We start from the raw sequence: 6,001 nt of genomic DNA on the forward strand, positions 1-6,001 counted from the left end.
TATTTGTTTTGGCGCGCGCGGATGGTTGAGTATGGAGAGGTGGACACTGAGCCCGTGTCCTGCCTTCTTGTCCTAATTCAGTAAGCCACTATGGCTTTAGGTCGACCCTGGACTTAGAAAGCATAGTGTACAGTAGGCTATAATTCAAGCGAGAAGGGAGTGTGTTATGAGAAGCCAGGTATATGATGGGATGATCGTGACGCGCGAGAAGTGCACCGTTAGATGATGCGAGATTCATTCACGAATCGATTCACTATGAACGACTCTTTTAAGAGTCGACTCTTTTTCACATCTCTGCATGGCAAACAGCGCTGTTTAGAAAACCTTCCCTGCAACCACTTACATTCAATACTGCAAATATTCAACAGATTCTTTTGATGGAGATTAATATACAAGCTGATCAACATTAGTGATCTTATATCTAAATATCCATATTTTTGACATATGATTATAAATGAGTGCCCTGTGATGGATTGGCACCCTGTCCAGGGTGTACCCCGCCTTGTGCCCGATGCTTCCTGGGATAGGCTCCAGGTTCCCCCGCGACCCTGAAAAGGACGTTCGCCTCACGCCTCCAGGTCCGGGGTTCGATTCCCACCGTGGCCCTGTGTGTGCGGAGTTTGCATGTTCTCTCCGTGCTGCGGGGGTTTCCTCCGGGTACTCCAGTTTCCTCCAAAGACATGCACTGTAGGCTAATTGGCGTGTCTGTAGTGTATGAATGAGTGTGAGTATGTGATCGTGCCCTGCGATGAATTGGCACGCTGTCCAGGGTGTACCCTGCCTTGTCTTGCCTCCCTGGGATAGGCTCCAGGTTCCCCACGACCCAGTAGGATAAGCGGTATAGAAAATGGATGGAACAAAAAAGAATATATTCTTTGTGTGTGTTCTTGCCATGATATCATCAATACACAGGTCTCTGTCTCAAACTAAAAGAGCTAGAAGATGGATGGATGGATTACAAACGATAACACATCCTCTGTACAGGATTGTATTCCTCAACCTCAGGGGGTAGGCACTTGAAAGCGTGTGTGGTTTTGTTGAGTCTCTGATGCCTTTATTTTGACTCCAGTAGGGCAGGAGAAGTGCAGTGGATTGTAGGGATCACAGTTGTTCAGGAAGGACTCATTTTATGTTCATGCATGCCATGTGAAAAGCATGTGAAGATGCATTTTAACATGCTATGTTAAGTACACTCAAGTACACACATGTGACATCCTGTGAACAAAATGTGAAAAAAGATTATGAGAGAAAATAACATCGAAAACATGAAACCAACATTCCCTACAGGTCAAAATACCATCTAAAAAAGAAGTGAATCGTGAGAAAAAATCATTCCCAAATGCACATAATACAATTGTAATGTTTGCCAGCTGAGAATGATTCATTGAACGTTTCTTGTAAATAAAGGCACAACATTCCACAAGAACCCACTTACCACATTCAAGCGTTATTTAAATCTCGAACAGTCATCATTAGTCAATTTCTGATGAGCAGAAACCATTATCAACCACATTATGCTTGCTGATTCAAGTTGCTTTATGCTACTGGAAACAATTGGAGTTGGGCCAAGAGTTTTTCTTGAATAGTCCATGGTTCTTAGCGCCCTATAGAGGTTGGAATCAGAAATACTCAGGACCATTTCTGAGAAAAAATCTTCTATTCCAGGGTTCTACTTTGAACCTTTAAGAAAAGTTTGGAAGTCATACTGTTAAGACTTTGCTGTTCCATGCATTACTTTGTACACTGACTTGCTAACATTGTGGGGAGACATACCCACTAATCCTGGCTGGTAATGAACCTTATGATTAGTTGAGGTGTGTTAGATCACTTCATCTGTGGACTTCAGCCCCCTTCAGCAGCGCAGCAGGGCTCCCCTGCCCTGTGTAGTGGACATATAGGGAGCCAATTGGGATTCATCAGTGTCTTTCTCATAATGGCTTGGACAGGGATGCACATATCATGCCCCACGCCTGTTGGCATGGCCATGCCTCTTGCTTTTCACTCAGCGATTCTAGAGTTTCTGTGTCCAAAATGGTGTGCTCAGTGTTCCATGACTAACCGTAGCTTCTGGAAAAATGATGCAATTCCCATTCTCTCTCTCTCTCTCTCTCTCTCTCTCTCTCTCTCTCTCTCTCTCTCTCTCCTCTCTCTTAACTAACATGTTTACTTTTGTGTATTCTCCAAGGGTTCTGGTATACATGCTCTCTACCATGACTTAGGTTGATGAAAGAAGAGTAATATGATGGACATAAAAGAGAGATTAAGAGGAAGAGGGATAGAGCGTGGGAGAGAGAGAGCATTGGGCATAGGGGGGGAACTGAAGTGCTGGTAAACAGCAGCTTTGTCACCAGTGACTCACTCTTAGATGGTTACATATGTCCATTTACTATTCGCACACATGGCAGCAGCTATGCACTTTTAGCAGTGAATCATTAAGGTGGAGTGAGGTATCTGAACCTTTCAGAAATAAACCACAATGCTGGAATACACAGGTCACATGACTAATGAGGAGAAAATATAGATTACTGAGAAAGAGAAGTGGGAAAAACAGGGATATAGAAACCACTGTAGGAGAAGCAAGATAAGGAAATAATGAGTGCAAGGATGGCTTTAGATGGAAAAAAAAAGTCTGAATAAATGTAAGTAGTCTTTAGCAAAAAGCCATGTGACATAGTGCATAATGATGAAAGTGATCAAATCTGTCCCTTTTACATTAAACCCATACAGTGGTGCTTCAAAGTTTGTTAACCTTTTAGAATTTTCTATATTTCTGCATAAATATGATCTAAAACATTTTCAGATTTTCACACAAGTCCTAATAGTAGACAACGAGAACCCAATTAAACAAATGAGACAAAAATATTATACTTGGTCATTTATTTATTGAGTAAAACGATCCACTATTACATATCTGTGAGGGGCAAAAGTATGTGAATTTCTAGGATTAGCAGTTATTTTAATGTAGAATTTGATTCAGGTGATCACAATAAGGTGTGAGTGATCACCCTGGTTTATTTAAAAAACAGGGATCTATCTTCACTGAGTTTGATCTTCACAACATATGTTTGTGGAAGTGTATCATGGCACGAGCAAAGGAGATTTCTGAGGACCTCAGAAAAAGAGTTGTTGATGCTCATCAGGCTGGAAAAGATTACAAAACCATCTCTAAAGAGTTTGGACTCCACCAATCCACAGTCAGACAGATTGTGGACAAATGCAGGAAATTCAAGACCATTGTTACCCTCCCCAGGAGTGGAGACCAACAAAGATCAGTCCAAGAGCAAGCTCACAAAGGAACCCAGGGTAACTTCTAAGCAATTAAAGGTCTCTTTCTGCAAGGAGGAAGCCACTGCTCTCCAAGAAGAACACTGCTACCTGTCTGCAGTTTGCTAAAGATCACATGGACAAGCCAGAAGGCTATTGGAAAAAATGTTTTGTGGACAGATGAGAACAAAATAGAACTTTTTGGTTTAAATGAGAAGAGTTATGTTTGGAGAAAGGAAAACACTGCATTCCAGCATAACAACTTTATCCCATCTGTGAAACATGGTGGTGGTAGTATCGTGGTTTTGGACCTGTTTTGCTGCATCTGGACCAGGACGGCTTGCCATCATTGATGGAACAATGAATTCTGAATTATTCCAGTGAATTCTAAAGGAAAATGTCAGGACATCTGTTCATGAACTGAGTCTCAAAAGAAAGTGGGTCATGCAGCATGACAATGGTTAAAGAAGAATAAAGTTAATGTTTTGGAATGGCCAAGTCAAAGTCTTGACCTTAATCCAATAGAAATGTTGTGGAAGGACCTGAAGCGAGCAGTTCATGTGAGGAAACCCACCAACAAACCCACCATCATCCCAAAAAATTCCTCTAAGCCGATGTGCAGGACTGATCAACAGTTACCGGAAACATTTAGTTGCAGTTATTGCTGCACAAGGAGGTCACACCAGATACTGAAAGCAAAAAGTTCACATTGCTTCTCACTTGCTGTCTTACTGCACAGAATGACTTGACTTGACAGGAGAATTTAAATGCACTGCAGTGTGCTCAGAGTCACTTAGTGAATTATTTAGGTGTAGGACCCCTCTGACGTATGTCCCCCACCTCCTGCCCTTCCATCTCTCCCCTATCCCTCTTTCTCCTTCTCTTCTCCTTCTCTCTGACTCTCCATCTGTTTGGCTAGTAATACTCACGGGTTAAAGCTTGACACTGATTCACTTGGGTGTGTGAAGCTTTGGCTCTAACTGACGGCCATCTCAAAAGGCTACATGTAGTGGAGAAGTATGAACTGAGACAAGCAGACAGACAGACCAGATAGTTCCTTACAAAATAAGTTCAATCCACTGTATGTATGCATTATTATTTGTGGGTGTGACCAGAAGCCAAACTGGGAGGTGGTTATCTAACATATCTAAAACCTGCTTTAATTACTATACATTTCCTTGATATTACTGTTAATATAAAACACACATGATGGACATACAAAACAGTTTTTGTGCTTTTTTGTTGTTATTTTGATTTGGTTTTCCCCTCCATTTCTTGTTCATTGGTTTTTTGTATTATCTAGGACACTCTGTATTATCATCGCCATCTATGTTATTCGCTAGTGAATCTTTGCTGTGTGTTATTATTATTCTTACTGTATTATTTGTACATTCTATAATTAAATCCTTCATTCATTTGTGTCCAGTCCTGACAGTTTACATCTATATCACGTTGCTATTGAATTCTCAAATCTGATTGGTCAGAATGTACAGCAGCTCTGACAGTAATGTTGGCTGTAATGATGATATTAATAGTTACTCTGAAATGGTATCCCTTCTATAGTAACAGCTCATTCACACAGCCCTGTATGGCAGATAATCCACATAATCTAAAACATAATTAACACATTAAATAATGTGCTGTTATGTAATCATGTTTTTATTTGTCTTAGTAACTTTAAAAGAGAACAAGAGCAACCTTGCGAGAACCTTATGAGGGAACAGGTTTAAATAATTAAACACTTCAGAATGCATCACACCACCCCATCAATGATCATTTTCCTATAACAGCATGTTTCATTCCTTACATAAATTGTATTGTACTCTTCAAGCAGGAATCCTAAATCCTAATTTAAGCATATTTTTTAAAATGTGAGATTGAGACAACAAAAAGAATTTAAGTGGCTGAAAATCAATGAGGCCAAATATGGAACAGTATTACCAATTATTCAGTTTTATTCAGATGTCTGTCCCTACCGCCTTCTTCAGCGTAGTAAACACCATAACAAGCTGGTAATCCCTTATGTGGCAAAAAAAAAAAACCTCCAAAAAACCTGACAGGTATGCAGACTTATGCACAACAACATACACTTATGTCCATCGCATCCAATGGTGACATTCTTCCTCAATATGTGTTCTTTGATTGCTATAGAATCCAATCCATGATCCACAAATTTTATTGAATGTTTTTTTTTTTCATCCATCCATACATCCATCCATCCATCTTCTACCGCTTACTCCTTCTTCAGGGTCACTGGGAACCTGGAGCCTATCCCAGGGAGCATCGGGCACAAGGCGGGGTACACCCAGGACAGGGTGCCAGTCCATCGCAGGGCACAATCACATACACACTCACACACCCATTCATACACTACGGGCACTTTAGACACGCCAATCAGCCTACCATGCATGTCTTTGGACTGGGGGAGGAAACCGGAGTACCCGGACCTTGGCCCCGGCGGGAATCGAACCCCGGACCTAGCAGAACAAGCAGACATGGCTAATCAAGGATCATCCATGATCAGAATTTAATAAACAGCCCAGAGTCTAAACCAGGGGTGTCCAGACTTATCCACAAAGGGTCAGTGTGGGTGCAGATTTTCATTCCAACCACTTGGAATGAAAGGCTCTGAAATAAGGATACAAATGCATGATAAGACTTTGTAATGGGACATATACACAGTTGGTATCATTGTTACCCAAAGGAATTAAAACAAAACAAAGAATAGGGGAACAAG

This window comes from Ictalurus furcatus, chromosome 1 (genome assembly GCF_023375685.1).
Source record: "Ictalurus furcatus strain D&B chromosome 1, Billie_1.0, whole genome shotgun sequence".
Lineage (NCBI taxonomy): Eukaryota > Metazoa > Chordata > Actinopteri > Siluriformes > Ictaluridae > Ictalurus > Ictalurus furcatus.